Source organism: Meles meles, chromosome 11 (genome assembly GCF_922984935.1).
Source record: "Meles meles chromosome 11, mMelMel3.1 paternal haplotype, whole genome shotgun sequence".
Classification (NCBI taxonomy): domain Eukaryota; kingdom Metazoa; phylum Chordata; class Mammalia; order Carnivora; family Mustelidae; genus Meles; species Meles meles.
In genome coordinates this window covers 39,908,794-39,928,244 of record NC_060076.1, presented here as the reverse complement: position 1 = coordinate 39,928,244, position 19,451 = coordinate 39,908,794, and positions in this window count along the sequence as shown.

Below are 19,451 nucleotides of genomic sequence, written 5' to 3'. Positions count from 1 at the left end.
AGAGACCTCTGATTCAGTTACATAATGTGGAATCCAAGAAACTGTTTTAAATCAGCTCGCCAAGGTTCACACGCAGGATGCCAACAGGAAAAGCAGGGTGGGTGGTGGGGGGGTGTGAGAGTACAAGAAGCGCTCTCCTCAGCAATAGAGGTTAAAACCAGATAAACAGCAGAAATGGAAAAGGTCAGTACATCTACATTAGAGCCTTTTGTTGTTAAAGAGAAAATACTTCAAAGAGAGCAGTTATAAAAGATAAGAAAAGAACTTTCTAGTTTTAAGAGAACATTAGAGGGAGAATATGATTATAATTTGGTGCTTGGTGAGAAACTGAAGCCACATTATGTAAAATGTTAGAGATTAATTTGTGCCCAATATAAAATTTGGCAGGCAGTGATTATATTTTGTAACCAAAAAAAATAGAAGCAAATTATGATAAATATTGCTATCAAACAGGAATGACACAATGATTAGGTCAGTGACATTTTCTTTCATCAGAAGACTATGCACTAATTTTCTACTATGTAAATGTAATACTTAAGAGCTCTACCTCTAGAAACCATTCAACTACCTATTAATTACATTATAAAGACTTTTTTCCCAATATTCAATTGTTTCAACCCTAAAATTAGGATGAAATTATTAATTAACTCACGAGATTGTGATGACAATTCACTACGATAATACATTTATGTAACAGTGTCTACTGCAAATATGGCCAGTGTTATTATACTTGTAACATTCTCTCTCATATCTTCTAAAGCTGTGACTGAAAAATAAATGAGAGCGATGAGGGTAGATTCAAACAACAAATTCTCATACTTTACAACTCATGGGGGAAAAAAACAAAACCCTGCTATACAAAGACTTTTCCTAATCATGGACTAAAAATGTTTTATTCTGAAAGGATTCAAAATCCCTTCAAGATTTTGGCTGTCTGGAAGCACCTGGGTGGCTCAGTCAGTTGAGTGTCCAACTCTTGGTTTCATCTCAGGTCATGATCTCATGGGTCATGGGATCCAGTCCCACTCCGGGTTCTGAGCTCAGCAGGGAGTCTGCTTCATGTTTTCTTGCTCTACTAATGCACACACATGCATATTCTCTCTCTCTCTCTCTCTCTAGAAAATAAATGAAGAAAATCTTTAAAAAAAAAAAAGAAAAGATTTTCGCTGTCTGGAAAAATCCTTTAGATTAGAATGAATGTGGAGATGAATCATTATTGAAAATCTTTTGTCTATGGATGACCAAGCTTCTCTTCCCACCTACTACTGTATTCTCCCCTGGAAAAGGAAGGACTAGACCACTTTCAAAGGAAATCCTCCACTTATGCATCTGTTCATCTGATTGTCCTCCATAGTCATGGGTTTGACTGGATCTGAGCAATTAGCTGAGCAAGGCTATCCCTAAGGTCTTTCCGGCTTGACAATATGGCTTCATGAGCTGGAGAGAATGTTTATTTAGCCTACCTCATAGCCCAGCTGTATTTATGAGTTGCTGGCATCTAGTTTACTTGCCTTCTTAAAGCAGGTACAAATTATCCAACTCAATTTTATTTGGTGTTTTAAAATTGAATGCATCAATCAGTTGCTAGAAGGTGACAGCAAAAAGTAGTACAACAGAGCCTTCAGAGTTCATTTAGTTTAGGATATTACTAAATGTCCTATAAAAATTAAATGGCTATAATTGTCATATCCCTGCTGGTAGCAACCAAATATGCATTCCAACCCAAACATCTCTCCTGAGTTCCAGATCAAAGAATTGAGTTGCTTCCTGGACTACAAAACTGTAATCTCACAAGCAACTCCTACTCCACAAATCATTCACACCTCCCCAAAGCTGTTCCTTCCATAATCCTTTCAGAAAATGACATCGCTAGAATCAGTTACCAAGCCCTGCACTTTTCCTATCTACTTTTTTAGATTCAGATTAGACATCTATGGTCCTTATTACCTCTTGTCCAGATTGCTAAAACTGCAACCCAGATTATTTCCTCTCAGTCTGGCCCCTATAACAATGTATCTTCCAAACCACCAACAAAACGATGTTTTTAAACAATTCTGAAATGTTCTTTCTTGTGTATTATATCTTCTAGCAACCATCCATGGCAGACAAGATGAAGGGCCATTTTCTTAGCATTAGGCATTCTAATATGCGTTTATCATCTCAACCCAACATAGAATCACTTCCTGCCATGACTGTCAAAGCCTACAAGACAATGGTCACCATGCATCTGTCCCCAAACACATTTGGGGGGTTTTAGCTTTTTGCAGGAAGGAAGAACACACATCAGAGGAACACTGAAGTGTCTCTCTAAAGGGGAGTTAGGAGGAGCTTATTATAGTATTTGGACACATGCCAGAGATGCTTTGTAGGAATGTGAGGCATATGAAGAATTCAGAGTGAGATGCTGTTAGACAGCACAGAGAGATCAATCACTGGGTATCTTCTTATTTTTTTTAATCCAGGAAGCAGGAGTTCAAAGCAGAGCTAAACTTGTCATTGGTAAGGAAACAGGAGTCAGGCATGCTTTCGTGAAGAAGAGGATGTTACTCTTGTAGTTGCAAAATATCCTCTTTTCTGTCTTACTCTATAGCAGTCACAGAGTGGTCTTCTCTGAGTATTGATTCTATTCTGGAAAGTTGTTTATGTTTAATGTGGAATGTTTCTGTCAAGCTGTCAGCTTCCAGCAGGCTGCTGGGGTCATTTTCTGCTTTCTCACCACAGTGCCAAGTTCTACATCTTCCTTTACCCAACACTGCACAGCCCCCTGAAAGACATGTGCTATTCCTAGCTTATGAGTCTTGACAGAAGAATTTCTCAAAGCTTGAAAAACTTCCGTTGTACTTTTTCCAGGACTTCCTCCTACTTCTTAGGATTCTTTTCCTCCTCTCATGTGCATGTGTGCCTGGGTTAAAATATAGAAGAATACATAAATGTATGAACATTGGGTTTTTTTTTAATAAACTACATGAAATTAAGGAACATAAAGTGTCCATTCACTATTCCATTCAGAAGTTATCTTATTCTTCTTCTCAGTTTCAAAATGAGAATAAGATTGTTCTAGTCAAAACTAACACCTTGAAAAAAATGATAATACATCAACAGCACAGAGATTTTCATTTTACTAGGGATGGAGATGCAACCAATGAATCTATAAGATATTTATTTGGATTTCTGAGGTTTTTATATTTAACAATTTTGGGTTACTTTTATTGGTGTGTCTTTTTTTGAAGCTATATTTTAAAAGGAAATGACTTTCCCAATTCAGCTATTTGATGGATACGATTAAAAAAAAAAAAACGGAGGAGAAGTCAAGATGGCAGAGAAGTAGCAGGCTGAGACTACATCAGATAGCAGGAGATCAGCTCAATAGCTTATCTAAACATTGCAAACACCTACAAATCCAATGAGAGATCGAAGAGAAGAAGGACAGCAATTCTAGAAACAGAAAATCAACCATTTTCTGAAAGGTAGGATTGGCGGAGAAGTGAATCTAAAATGATGGGATGATAGACCACAGGGGTAGGGGCCGGCTCCCGGCAAGCGGCAGAGCAACGGAGCACAAAATCAGGACTTTTAAAAGTCTGTTCCACTGAGGGACATTGCTCCAGAGGCTAAACCGGGGTGAAGCCCATGCGGGGTCAGCGTCACCACAGGTCCCACAGGGTCACAGAAGGATCGGGGGTGTCGGAGTGTCGCAGAGCTCACAGGTGTTAGAACGGAGAAGCTGGCTACAGAGATGGAGCCGAGGACTGAACTCTCAGCTCGGGGTTACCTTGAACTGGTCGTGGGCTGGGTGAGCTTGGAGCGCGGATGGAAGCTGGGGATACGGGAGTGATTGGGTGCTGTCCTCGGGGGGTGCACTGAGGAGTGGGGCCCCGGGCTCTAAACTCCTCCGGGCCGGAGACTGTGAGGCTGCCATTTTCATTCCCGTCCTCCGGAACTCTACGGAAAGCGTTCAGGGAAAAGAAGCTCCCAAAAGCGAACCCAAGCAGATTACTTAATCCGGCCCCCGGTAAGAGTGGTGCAATTCCGTCTCGGGCAAAGACACTTGAGAGTCACTACAACAGGCCCCTCCCCCAGGAGATCAACAAAATATCCAGCCAGGACAAAGTTCATCTATCAAGGAAAGCAGGTTCAATACCTAGGATAACAGCGGAATTCCAGAGGAGGAGAAAGCAAAGCACGGAACTCATGGCTTTCTCCCCATGATTCTTTAGTCTTGTGGTTAATTCAATTTTTTTTTTCAATTTTGTTTTCTTTCTTTTTTCTTCTTCTGCTAAATTTTTAAAAACTTTTACCCTTTTCTTTTTTAACGTTTTTTGACTAGTTTATCTAAAATATATATTTTTTCTTTCTTTTTTATATTTTTTCTTTATTTGTTTTATTTTTTATATTTTTCTTTTTTTTTCTGAACCTCTTTTTATCCCCTTTCTTTCCCCCACAATTTGGAGTCTCTTCTGATTTGGTTACAGCGCATTTTTCTGGGGTCTTTGCCACCCTTTTAGTATTTTATTTGATCCTTCATATCCTCTTATCTGGACAAATGACAAGGCGGAAAAAATCACCACAAACAAAAGAACAAGAGGCAATACTGAAGGCTAGGGACCTAATAAACACAAACATTGGTAATATGTCAGATCAAGAGTTCAGAATGATGATTCTGAAGGTTCTAGCTGGGCTCGAAAAAGGCATGGAAGATATTAGAGAAGCTCTCACTGGAGATATAAAAGTCCTTTCTGGAGAAATTAAAGAACTAAAATCTAACCAAGTTGAAATCAAAAAAGCTATTAATGAGGTGCAATCAAAAATGGAGGCTTTCACTGCTAGGCTAAATGAGGAAAAAGAAACAATTAGTGATATAGAAAACCAAATGACAGAGAATAAAGAAGCCGAGTAAAAGAGGGACAAACAGCTACTGGACCACGAGGGGAGAATTCGAGAGATAAGTGACACCATAAGACAAAACAACATTAGAATAATTGGGATTCCAGAAGAAGAAGAAAGAGAGGGGGGAGCAGAAGGTCTATTGGAGAGAATTATTGGAGAGAATTTCCCTAATATGGCAAAGGGAACAAGCATCAAAATCCAGGAGGTGCAGAGAACCCCCCTCAAAGTCAACAAGAATAGGTCCACACCCTGTCACCTAATAGTAAAATTTACAAGTCTTAGTGACAAAGAGAAAATCCTGAAAGCAGCCCAGGAAAAGAAGTCTGTAACATACAATGGTAAAAATATTAGATTGGCAGCAGACTTATCCACAGAGACCTGGCAGCCCAGAAAGAGCTGGCATGATATATTCAGTGCACTAAACGAGAAAAACATGCAGCCAAGAATACTCTATCCAGCTAGGTTATCATTGAAAATAGAAGGAGAGATAAAAAGCTTCCTAGACAAACAAAAACTGAAAGAATTTGCAAACACCAAACCAGCTCTACAGGAAATACTGAAAGGGGTCCTCTAAGCAAAGAGAGAGCCTAAAAGTAGTAGATCAGAAAGGTACAGAGACAATATACAGTAACAGTCACCTTACAGGCTAATAATGGCACTCAATTCATATCTCTCAATAGTTACCCTGAATGTTAATGGGCTAAATGCCCCAATCAAAAGACACAGGGTATCAGAATGGATAAATAAACAAAACCCATCTATATGTTGCCTATAAGAAACTCATTTTAGATGCAAAGACACCTCCAGATTTAAAGTGAGGGGTGGAAAACAATTTACCATGCTAATGGGCATCAGAAGAAAGCTGGGGTGGCAATCCTTATATCAGATCAATTAGACTTTAAGCCAAAGACTATAATGAGAGATGAGGAAGGACACTATATCCTACTCAAAGGGTCTGTCCAACAAGAAGATCTAACAGTTTTAAATATCTATGCCCCTAACATGGGAGCAGCCATCTATATCAACCAATTAATAACAAAATCAAAGAAACACATCAACAATAATACAATAATAGTAGGGGACTTTAACACTCCCCTCACTGAAATGGACAGATCATCTAAGCAAGAGATCAACAAGGAAGTAAAGTCCTTAAATAACACACTGGACCTGATGGACATCACAGAGATACTCAGAACATTTCATCCCAAAGCAACAGAATACACAGTCTTCTCTAGTGCACATGGAACATTCTCCAGAATAGATCACATTCTGGGTCACAAATCAGGTCTCAACCAGTATCAAAAGATTGGGATCATTCCCTCCATATTTTCAGACCACAATGCTCTGAAGCTAGAACTCAATCACAAGAAGAAAGCTGGAAAGAACCCAAATACATGGAGACTAAACAGCATCCTTCTAAAGAATTAATGGGTCAACCAGGAAATTAAGGAAGAATTGGAAAAAATTCATCGAAACAAATGATAATGAAAACACAACGGTTCAAAATCTGTGGGACACAGCAAAGGCAGTCCTGAGAGGAAAATATATAGCGGTACAAGCCTTTCTCAAGAAACAAGAAAGATCTCAAGTACACAACCTAACCGTACACCTAAAGGAGCTAGAGAAAGAACAAGAAAGAAACCCTAAACCCAGCAGGAGAGGAGAAATCATAAAGATCAGAGCAGAAATCAATGAAATAGAAACAAACAAACGAACAAAGAAACAAAAAAAACAATAGAACAAATCAATGAAACTAGGAGCTGGTTCTTCGAAAGAATCAATAAGATTGATAAACCCCAGGCCAGACTCATCAAAAAGAAAAGAGAAAGGACCCAAATAACTAAAATCATGAATGAAAGAGGAGAGATCACAACTAACACCAAAGAAATACAGACAATTATAAGAACATACTATGAGCAACTCTATGCCAACAAATTGGACAATCTGGAAGAAATGGATGCATTCAGAGAGACATATAAACTACCACAACTGAACCAGGAAGAAATAGAAAACCTGAACAGGCCCATTACCAGTAAGGGGATTGAAATAGTCATCAAAAATCTCCAAACAAACAAAAGCCCAGGGCCAGACAGCTTCCCAGGGGAATTCTACCAAACATTTAAAGAAGAAATAATTCCTATTCTCCTGAAACTGTTCCAAAAAATAGAAATGGAAGGAAAACTTCCAAACTCATTTTATGAGGCCAGCATCAACTTGATCCCCAAAACAGACAAGGAACCCACCAAAAAAGAGAACTATAGACCAATAACCTTGATGAACACAGATGCAAAAGTTCTAACCAAAATACTAGCCAATAGGATTCAACAATACATTAAGAGGATTATTTACCATATCAAGTGAGATTTATTCCAGGACTGCAGGGTTGGTTCAACATCCACAAATCAATCAATGTGATAGAACACACGAAGAAAAGAAAGAACAAGAACCATATGATACTCTCAATAGATGCTGAAAAAGCATTTGACAAAGTACAGCATCCCTTACTGATCAAAACTCTTCAAAGTGTAGGGATAGAGGGCACATACCTCAATATTATCAAAGCCATCTATGAAAAACCCACCGCAAATATCATTCTCAATGGAGAAAAACTGAAAGCTTTTCCGCTAAGGTCAGGAACACGGCAGGGATGTCCATTATCACCACTGCTATTCAACATAGTACTAGAAGACCTAGCCTCAGCAATCAGACAACAAAAAGAAATTAAAGGCATCCAAATCGGCAAAGAAGAAGTCAAACTATCACTCTTCACAGATGACATGACACTATATGTGGAAAACCCAAAAGACTCCACTCCAAATATGCTAGAACTTGTACAGGAATTCAGTAATGTGTCAGGATATAAAACCAATGCACAGAAATCAGTTGCATTTCTGTACACCAAAAACAAGACAGAAGAAAGGGAATTTAAGGAGTCAATCCCATTTACAATTGCACCCATAACTATAAGATACCTAGGAATAAACCTAACCAAGTAGGCTAGAATCTATATGCAGAAAACTATAAAGTACTCATGAAAGAAATTGAGGAAGACACAAAGAAATGGAAAAATGTTCCATGCTCCTGGATTGGAAGAATAAATATTGTGAAAATGTCTATGCTACCTAAAGCAATCTACACATTTAATGCAATCCCTATCAAAATACCATCCATTTTTTTCAAAGAAATGGAACAAATAATCCTAAAATCTATATGGAACCAGAAAAGACTTCGAATAGCCAAAAGAATATTGAAAAAGAAAGCCAACGTTGGTGGCATCACAATTCCGGACCTCAAGCTCTATTACAAAGCTGTCATCATCAAGACAGCATGGTACTGGCACAAAAACAGACACATAGATCAATGGAACAGAATAGAGAGCCCAGAAATAGATCCTCAACTCTATGGTCAACTAATCTTCGACAAAGCAGGAAAGAATGTCCAATGGAGAAAAGACAGCCTCTTCAATAAATGGTGCTGGGAAAATTGGACAGCCACATGCAGAAAAATGAAATTGGACCACTTCCTTACACCACACACGAAAATAGACTCCAAATGGATGAAGGAACTCAATGTGAGAAAGGAATCCATTAAAATCCTTGAGGAGAACGCAGGCAGCAACCTCTTCGACCTCAGCCGCAGCACCATCTTCATAGGAACATCGGCAAAGGCAAGGGAAGCAAGGGCAAAAATGAACTATTGGGATTTCATCAAGATCAAAAGCTTTTGCACAGCAAAGGAAACAGTTAACAAAACCAAAAGACAACTGACAGAATGGGAGAAGATATTTGCAAACGACACATCAGATAAAGGGCTAGTGTCCAAAATCTGTAAGGAACTTAGCAAACCCAACATCCAAAGAACAAACAATCCAATCAAGAAAAGGGCAGAGGACATGAACAGACATTTCTGCAAAGAAGACATCCAGATGGCCAACAGACACATGAAAAAGTGCTCCACATCACTCGGCATCAGGGAAATACAAATCAAAACCACAATGAGATATCACCTCACACCAGTCAGAATGACTAAAATTAACAAGTCAGGAAATGACAGATGCTGGCGAGGATGCGGAGAAAGGGGAACCCTCCTCCACTGTTGGTGGGAATGCAAGCTGGTCCAACCACTCTGGAAAACAGCATGGAGGTTCCTCAAAATGTTGAAAATAGAACTACCCCATGACCCAGCAATTGCACTACTGGTTATTTACACTAAAGATACAAACGTAGTGATCCAAAGGGGAACGTGCACCCGAATGTTTATAGCAGCTATGTCCACAATAGCCAAACTATGGAAAGAACCTAGATGTCCATCAACAGATGAATGGATAAAGAAGAGGTGGTATATATACACAATGGAATACTATGCAGCCATCCAAAGAAATGAAATCTTGCCATTTGTGACGACGTGGATGGAACTAGAGGGTATCATGCTTAGTGAAATAAGTCAATCGGAGAAAGACAGCTATCATATGTTCTCCCTGATATGAGGACGTGGAGATGCAACATGGGGAGTTAGGGGGATAGGAGAAGAATAAATGAAACAAGAGGGGATTGGGAGGGAGACAAACCATAAATGACTCTTAATCTCACAAAACAAACTGGGGGTTGCTGGAGGGAGGTGGGGTTGGAAGAGGGGGAGGGGGTTATGGACATTGGGGAGGGTATGTGCTATCATGAGTGCTGTGAAGTGTGTAAACCTGGTGATTCACAGACCTGTATCCCTGGGGATAAAAATACATTATATGTTTATTTAAAAAAAAAGAAAAAAGAAAGCATGAAAACCAACTTTTGTAGCAACATGGATGGGACTGGAAGTGATTATGCTGAGTGAAATAAGTCAAGCAGAGAGAGTCAAGGATCATATGGTTTCACTTATTTGTGGAGCATAACAAATGACATGGAGGACATTGGGAGATGGAGAGGAGAAGGAAGTTGAGGGAAATTGGAAGGGGAGATGAACCATAAGAGACTATGGACTCTGAAAAACAACCTAAGGGTTTTGAAGGGGCAGGGGTGGGAGGTTGGGGGAACCAGGTGGTGGGTCATATGAGGGCACGTATTGCATGGAGCACTGGGTGTTGTTCAAAAACAATGAATACTCTTACGCTGAAAAAAATAAATTAATTAATTAAAAAAAAAGAAAGATTAAAAAACTAATCTTGACTTTGAAATCCCATTCTCTAAATATATGTCAAAATAAAATATTTGGAACTATACAAAGAAAGTATCCTCATGAATTCTAACAACTAGGATAAATGCATTAGAATATACAATATTTTATATATATGTGTGTGTATATATATATATATATATAACATTGTGTGTATATATATATATATATATATATATATATATATATATATATCACCAGAGTACTACTAATAGTACCTTAAAATCCAAAATATTTTGGGGTGTCTGCGTGGCTCAGTCAGTTGAGTCTCCGACTCTCAATTTCAGTTTAGGTCATGATCTCAGGATCCTGAGGTCAAGCTTTACATTGGCTCCATTTTTTTCTCTCCATCCCCCTCTGTTCCTCCTTCTACTCACATACACACTGTCTCTCTCTCAAATAAATAAATTAATTATATAAAAATCCAAAATATTTTGTAATGCTTTAAACTCTCTAAAGAACCCTGTTCTATAATCAATAAATCTTCATAACCACTTGTTACTTTAATAGGTCTGGTGCCATTTCATTGAACTCTCAAAAGTGATGAAATAATGACCAGAATTACCATAACAATGTTAGATCAGTATAAATGGAATGAGCTACATTTCTCTGAGTCCATTAATAATACCTCTGGGAAACAAGAAGTTAAAAGTAAATTAACAACAACAACAACAAAAACCTAATAGAATCAGACTTCGAAGTGTGCACAGAGCTTACCTTCCTCAGACAGAACGCCAAACATAATATGAATAAATCCAAATAAGTAATATTAATCTAAAACTTAATAAAATAACTCTGTAATGCAAAGTTTAATACAATACATGGTTAATACACTAGCACAGTAAGTGGAGTTGCCTGGAGCTGGCCTCCTTGTTCTGCCTGGCTGAGCAAGACATGAAGATGCTCCTCCACCTCCTGCTGAGTTCACCTGTGCTGGGGGTGTGACTCTGTGGCTCCTCCCCCCACCCCCATGCACCTTGAGTTCTGTCACGTGTGATACTGGAGGTGGTATCTGGAGGGCATCTGCAGGTGGCCTACCTTGCTTCTTCTGGTTCAGGTGCCCACAGGGTGGATTGAGGGATTTGAGCATGATGAGGAATTTCTGAGGAAGACGCACCACTCACTGCTGGAGATAGATGTGTTGGAGGGCACCTTGCAATGCCCAGAGTCTGGACAACTGTTCCCGAATGGCGGCAGGATCCCCAACATACTGCTGAGTAAGGAAAGCACCCACTCTTAATTGTGCCACATAGCAGTTTTCATCCTGGAACCCTGTGGGTCTTTGTTTATGTATATCCTGTTTGCTGGTTCTGCCCTAACCCTAACCCTTGACCCAGTGACACACCAAACGTATTGTTCCTGAGCTCCATATTCTTTTTCCCACTAGAGGTTCATACCCCTTCCCCTGTCCCCCAAAAGAGGAAAGATTAAATCTTGTATTTTGGCATAATGAATTAACTAGAACATAATAAACAAAAATAACTTTAACTTAAAACATAGACCATGTAGGAGATACTTGTAAAGAGTTAATAGGAAAAAAATTGTTCTCTATGACAAAATAATAACAAGGATTTACAGATAGAGATAAAATAAAATATAGCCAGGTGACAGTTGGTTATCCAAAGCAGAATTTAAGTTCACCTTTGAATTTACCTTAAGAAGAATCAATCCTAATGTAAATTAAGTGTTAATCAGAAGATGTAGAGATATTTGAAATAGGATAAAACCTTCCATCAGAGTAATTACTCCTAAAATTTATAATTGGCTTAAGGGCAGCACCAATTACAAATGCATTCCTGCTCAACCATAAATAAATACCTATAAGCAAAACCATCTCTTAATCCAATATTGGATTAACCCATATATGCAGAGGAAAAAGGACTATAGTAATAAATACTGCTTTGAATAATCCCTTATGAAAATGGATGAGCCACTGATTAAGAATAGATAGAAAAACTTTTTAATGTATTAATTTAATATACTGTTAATCTGAAATATAGTAAGGAATGATTAAAAGTAGTTAAAATAGGGGCGCCTGGGTGGCTCAGTGGGTTAAGTCTCTGCCTTCGGCTCAGGTCATGATCTCAGGGTCCTGGGATCAAGCCCCGCATCGGGCTCTCTGCTCAACAGGGAGCCTGCTTCCCCCTCTCTCTCTCTGCCTGCCTCTCTGCCTACTTGTGATCTCTGTCTGTCCAATAAATAAATAAAAAAAAAATCTAAAAAAAAAAAGTAGTTAAAGTAAGTGAACATTCAACCTTCCTTTCATTTGCTAAAGGAACCAATAAAACTTAAATGTATTAATTGAATATGAAAACTAGTTACCTACAAAACTAAAGGAATCATTATCTGAATTAATTATTTTGGTTGAGTGACCTGAGAGCATAGAACAGTCAGAAAATGGTCAAATCTAGACTAATCACTCAAAATACATAACCATCATTAGTTGTGCCCAAGTTTTTATCAATAGAACAGATTTCTCAAGTAGAAACAATGAAATCCTATTTTAGAAATCAAATTGATGTTTAAATGTATGGTTTTATTGTTGCATCCAGACATCCTAAAGATGTAACTTCTAGTAAAAACATTCTTTTGTTCCATCATTAAAATTCTTCATGGGCTGAGATCAAATCAGAGCAGTTCATTTCGATTTCTCTTCATATAAAGATACCTCATAGTATGAAAGGACTTGAGGAAAAAAGGCCTATTCGACAAAAGAGACTGATATCAAATAGATATATATTTGAATCTACAAAAGTATTAAAATCCCTCTGTAAGAATTGGACTCATTGAGATAGAATCCAGTAATAACATAAATTTAAAACATTGTTTTGGGGGGCTCAAATGTTACCAATTACTTTGCAATTACTAATTACTCCTATGTACTAACCTTGGCCTTCTTAATTCTTAACCAAAAAATTTAGGTCACATTTGGTCACAAAATTGTGACCAATTTTTGGTCACAAAAAAACCAAAGATTGTAGGTCCATATGGACTTCACCACTTGCAGATCCCATAAAATGATACATAAAAGAACAACTTTGACTTCTAACTTTATCAACACTAATATACATTATTGCACTTATTATCATCCTGACCTTGCTTAAACAATCTGAATGTCCACACTAAGATTATATCCACTAATAGAATTAAACTTCAAACTACCATTTGTCTGTATAATGCTTAGCTGTGTAGACAGTTAAGCTCTGAGTGTGCCGTCTAACTGGAACTGTGTGAGCATAACAAAATTCCAGACGAGGTCACACTGGCAATTATTCTATTATAGGTAAAATAATAATTACATAAATATATGCACATGTGCCCTTTTCATTAACAACTATCTTCCCTAAATAACTGGCTTTGATCTACCTGTAACTTTTGGAAAGAGAGGCAGAAGCTCAGATGAGGTTTTATTTAGCTACTTCTTGGAATATGCAATTCAGTACCTAAGTTAAACCTCCCCGCTTGGTAAAGTGGAGAATTATCTTCTGCCCTTATATTTGCAGAATAAAACTTATTCTTAGCCACTTTAGGTAGACTTATCTAGTTTTGACTATACTCAGCAAATCACAAAATGATCACTATATTGACTATGTGGTTTTTAAATAGTAGAGACAACCAATAATAAAGATAGCTAATTCAGGCTGACCTTAATCAGTGAGGGTTTTTATTAGGAGATGTTTAGATTTATACTGATTATAATTGATTATTATTGCCCTTGTCTTAATGATAATTTTCTTTACAGTGATGCTACACCCATTAGTGTTATCCTGTCTTAATATTTTTATCTCTTTAGCTGATGGGGTATCTATCACCTGAGCTCCCACAGTCTGAAGGAAATAAATTTTTTAAAAATCTTACAAAATTATTTATGAACACCATCCTAGATGTTTATATTTGAATTATTACGAAACATCATACACTAGTTCTAATAGCATCTATGACTCATGACCACTTATAAAAATACATTTCATGAGAAGTGTGTACTTACTGGTAAAACATTCCCCAACCATGTTTTATATGCTAAATAAAGCTTTACTTTGCATGTGATTGCTTCACTTTTGAAACTACCCTAATACTGACCCTAATTCTGACCCCTCTAATTGCTCTGTCTTTATATACTAATGTATTGATACTGCTCCTATTCTTCTTGCACTAACTTAGTGCAACTAACTCTGAATCTTAGTTTTGTTTTAAACCCAGTGAAGAGCAATTAATCTACCAGTGTCAAGATATTTAACATTATTCACTTCCATAATTAGTAATTTTACATTTCCTATCACCACAATTACTACCTCTATACAGAAAAATCAAGAACATGTGAATTTGGATTGGAAAACCTTGAACTGTCCACCTGTAATTTACAACAAAATGCTTCCCATATTAATTGAAGTGTTACTGTTTGACCTCCAGATTTTATTGTTACTAACACTTGGACTTCTTGGTGTATCAACCTATAAATGAAGTAAATAAAGAAAAGAAAAATAAAATAAAACCTGTGAATCACAGATTTAGCCTATAAATGAATTACAAAAAGGTTTGTAAGAATAAAATTAGTTAGTGTAAACACAAGACAAATAACTTTGACACCTTAGATTATGGTTTATACCATAACTACCTAATACCCCTATCCTCTCAGTCACATTTGTAATAGCCCTCCTAAGTCTTTTCATTCATCCCATTTAATAGCTTCATTATAATGTTTAGTGGGCATATCATTTTTATTTATTGTAATACTTTATTAGAACTAAATACTTATCACTTATCTTCTAAGACTGATAGGTATAAGCATGTTTTTTTTTTAATTTCAAAATTCTCTATCCATATCAACTCTAAAAATCGCTTTCCTACTCAAGTATGGTGCTCCAAAACAAATAAAATCTGAAGTAACTACCTCCTAAAGCCTCATTATTTAATAAATTTATTACATAAAGAAATAAATGACGTTTTTATTGTACTATTTTTCAACTCACTATCTACACCCTTGCCAGTATTTACAAGCAGATTATCACTATTCATACTTAGTTGCCAGCCAATCTCACCTAACTAATGTGCCTGAAATCTCCAAATAATGCTCTATTTCCATGTTTTAGTTCAAATACTTTTAATTGAACTTTCACCAGCACAAAACTTATCTTGTTCTATATATTATTTGAAGCAATATTAGTTCCAATATTTATTATTGCCATTTGATAGGGAAATGAGATCCCAAAAATGAATACAGGATTCTACTTTTCATTATATAAATTAATAGGATCCTTTCCACTTTTAGTAGCACTGATTTAAATTCAATATCATAGACACTCTAACTTTACTTATAAAGCTGTACTTCCAGATAATCCCCAATAGGTGATCTCATAAATTACTATGACTAGCATGCATAAGGACATTTATATTAAAAAATAACCCTACAGAGGCTTTATCTTTGACTGCCAAAAGTGCACATCAAAGCACAAATTGCACCAATAATGGAATGAGATTATAGAGACAGTGCCGTATCATTTTTTCCCTAACACTTACTATGCCTCAATATGCCTTAGAAAAAGTCTTCCCGGAGCGCCTGGGTGGCTCAGTGGGTTAAAGCCTCTGCCATTGGCTCAGGTCATGATCCCAGGGTCCAGGAATCGAGCCCCGCATCAGGCTCTCTGCTCAGCGGGGAGCCTGCTTCCCCCCTCTCTCTGCCTGCCTCTCACCTACTTGTGATCTCTCTGTCTGTCAAATAAATAAATAAAATCTTAAAAAAAAAAAAAGAAAATGTCTTCCACTGATGGAGATCTGAGACATTATTCAAATACTGATTAATTAAATTAAAATATACTAAGTAGCTCATTTTATCTATTGTTTTTGGAAAACATTTCTTTTGAATTCCTATCTTTCTAGACTCTAATTATAATCTCTAAAATTAGTAGATACACGTACTAGCCACCCCTCATCTCAATAATATTCCAATTGATCATGCTCCCTGTATGTACTTACAGAGAAAAGTATCAATGAATACTACTATGGAAAAGATAAAATTTTCCATGCCATTCTTTATTCTGTGGGTAAGATAATCTGAATAGGGGTAATCAGCAATTTAAATTATTAAATAAAACTACCCTCTTATTCTTTTAGCTCCAGCTTCTGTTCAGTTTAAATGCACTAGAATTCTGGTCCCTGCTGTGGGAACATTGTCAATAAGTATCTTGGATCCATGTTTTAAATAAGTGGTTTTATATCTGTAGTCTGAGTGTCCCTAGTATCCTCCACGCTTACGTACGTCTGAGCAGCAAAAATAAAGAGTCTCTCTTGTTTGGATCCTTTCCTTTTATGATTTTCCAGGTGTACCTAATTAAGTAATCATCATGCAGGCAAGAATCTCTAGTGAATTCATTGACTCCAAATAGGAAAGAACGTTTTCCTAATAATAATGATCATAATCCTCTTCTAAACAAAGTGGTCATAATTATGAATTAGGGATAAAAGTGAGGAACAAGAGAGTACATTATAATGAAAATACTTAATGTGAATGTCAGAGAGGATTTACATTGCTGAAGATAATGGACAGTCTGTGTGCAAGATGTTGAAATGTTTTTCATAAGACCTGTTGTTAGGCCTTCTCAGTAATGTAACACCGATACTTACTCATCTTGGAAATAACAGTGAAACCTAACTGAGGGCTGTAGAGTAAATGACTAGCTGACAGTCACTTAGAATTCCTGCTAAAGGCAGGTGTTTATCAGTTTGCCTGCTGGAAACCTCTTATACAGGTGACCCTTAAACAACATGGGGGTGGAAGGGTCAAAGGTTATGTGCTCAGACCCACCTCACTCCCCACAGTTGAAAGTTCACACACACACACACACACACACACACACACACACAGCACAACCAATCACATCTCCTCCTTAAAACTTTTCCCTGTTTGGTTTTCAGTCACACTCTTCCATTTTCTGCCTGTCACAATGGCTGCATGTCTGCATTTCATGTTGTTTCTTCTCCCTCATCTACCAGATCTCTTCACAACAATGTATAATGGAAACAGTTGCAAGAGTTTATAGCACTGAAGACTGTACAGAAAAAAAAAATCTTGAAAATTAGCATTAATTGATGGAATTATTTTAATTGGAGAATTTAATATGATCTCATTCATGATACTTGAAGAAAAACGGGAATATAAATCATTTGGATAATACAATTATAATGTTCATAGAATATAGATGTGTTAAAAACAAGGCCTGGCTGACTGGTACTCAGGAGGAGCTCCCCACTTCCCATACTGGGTCACTGAACTGGGTGAGTTGTTATACGCAATCTCTAAACCTCCTTCCTTCTAACTCATATGTGATTGTTCATATTGCTTACATGCAGTCTTAGACTCAGGACCTTATTGATTTGTTTATATTGTTTTGTTTTTATTGTTTCTCTCTGTTAAAAGGAAATAATAGAGGAAAGTGGGAAGGATCCATTAGCTCTAAGGAGAAGAGCTTTTAACAGTCATTAGTCTGTAAAGAGTTTCCTATCTGCCTCTAATATTGGATGTGTATTGTGGGTACAGAAAACCACTGGGGAAAGAAATTAACCATAGTATGCCAAGATTAAATAGGATCTAGGAGATGTGATTGATTGTGTCAAGTACTACTGATAAGTCAGATAAGAAGAGGCCTTAGAACTGACCGTTGGACATAGCAGTATGATGGTTAGATGATGGCCTTGACAAGAGCTGTTTCAGGGGAACCATGTAAAGCTCAAATGAAGTTTGTTCAATAGAGAATGGGAAAGGAAGAATTACAGACCACAGGTATACAGAGCTACTTTGAGGAGCTTTCTTAGAGGGGAAAAGAGAAATGAGCAAGATTTGGAGATGCATGTGAGATCAAGAAAAAAATAACATAAAATGGAAAAATTAATGGCATGTTCTTAGGCTGACAGGAATGACCCCCAAAAAGAAGACCTTTGAAAACTGAAGAAAGAAAAGATACAGTTGTTAGCCAAGTGTCTATAAGGGAGAGATGATGCATTCTGGCATATGAGGGGAAGAACTGAGAGCAGCTAAAAGCATGGACAATTCTCCCCTAACAACAGAAGTGAGGAATAGTATGTAGTACAGACATAGGAAAGTTAATCTTCTAGAAGTGAGGCTAATTGCTAACGAACTAAGAGGCAAGTTCATTAACTGACAGAGTGTAGAAGGAGCCTTGAGGAGAGTGAAGGCACAAAAGGATAATTTAAGAGAGTAGAAGAGAAAAATGGACTAAGGAAATGTCATATAGTTATTGTTCTATTCTGTTATTTGCTTTGTTTTCCTCTTTTGTGATATTTAAATGAGAACAGGTTGATTCTACCAAGACTGATATTTGAAAAAGAATTTTAAAAAATGGAGGAAAAAAAGAAAAAGTACTTTCCGTATGTTCTACTTAGGTCTCCTTCATGTCTGTCTGAACATCATTTGAATTCTCCCTAAGGTACAGTAGGACTGGATGTTGTAGATTTTGATTATTTGTTCAGATAGCAGGAAAAAAAAACTATTAAGGGAGCTAATAATGTGGGCAGTCACAACTGAGGAGATACATTTCTACTTTCTGTCTCTCTAATTCTGCCTAGAGAGAGTTTTAAGCTTAGTAGTTGTGGCAGTCAGCCCACAAGATGGACTCATTCCTGCCTCCTTGTATTCATATATATATTTTTTATTTCTTTTCAGCGTAACAGTATTCATTGTTTTCACACCACACCCAGTGCTCCATGCAATATGTGCCCTCCCTATTACCCACCACCTGGTTCCCCCAACCTCCCACCCCCCACCCCTTAAAAACCCTCAGGTTGTTTTTCAGAGTCCATAGTCTCTCATGGTTCATCTCCCCTTCCAATTTCCCTTAACTCACTTCTCTCCATCTCCCCATGTCCTCCATGTTATTTGTTATGCTCCACAAATAAGTGAAACCATATGATAATTGACTCTCTCTGCTTGACTTATTTCGCTCAGCATAATTTCTTCCAGTCCTGTCCATGTTGCTACAAAAGTTGGGTATTCGTCCTTTCTGATGGAGGCATAATACTCCATTGTGTATATGGACCACATCTTCCTTATCCATTCATCCGTTGAAGGGCATCTTGGTTCTTTCCACAGTTTGGCGAACGTGGCAATTGCTGCTATAAACATTGGGAGTACAGATGGCCCTTCTTTTCACTACATCTGTATCTTTGGGGTAAATACCCAGTAGTGTAATTGTAGGGTCATAGGGAAACTCTATGTTTAATTTCTTGAGGAATCTCCACACTGTTCTCCAAAGTGGCTGCACCAACTTGCATTCCCACCAACAGTGTAAGAAGGTTCCCCTTTCTCCACATCCTCTCCAACACATGTTGTTTCCTGTCTTGCTAATTTTGGCCATTCTAACTGGTGTCAGGTGATATCTCAA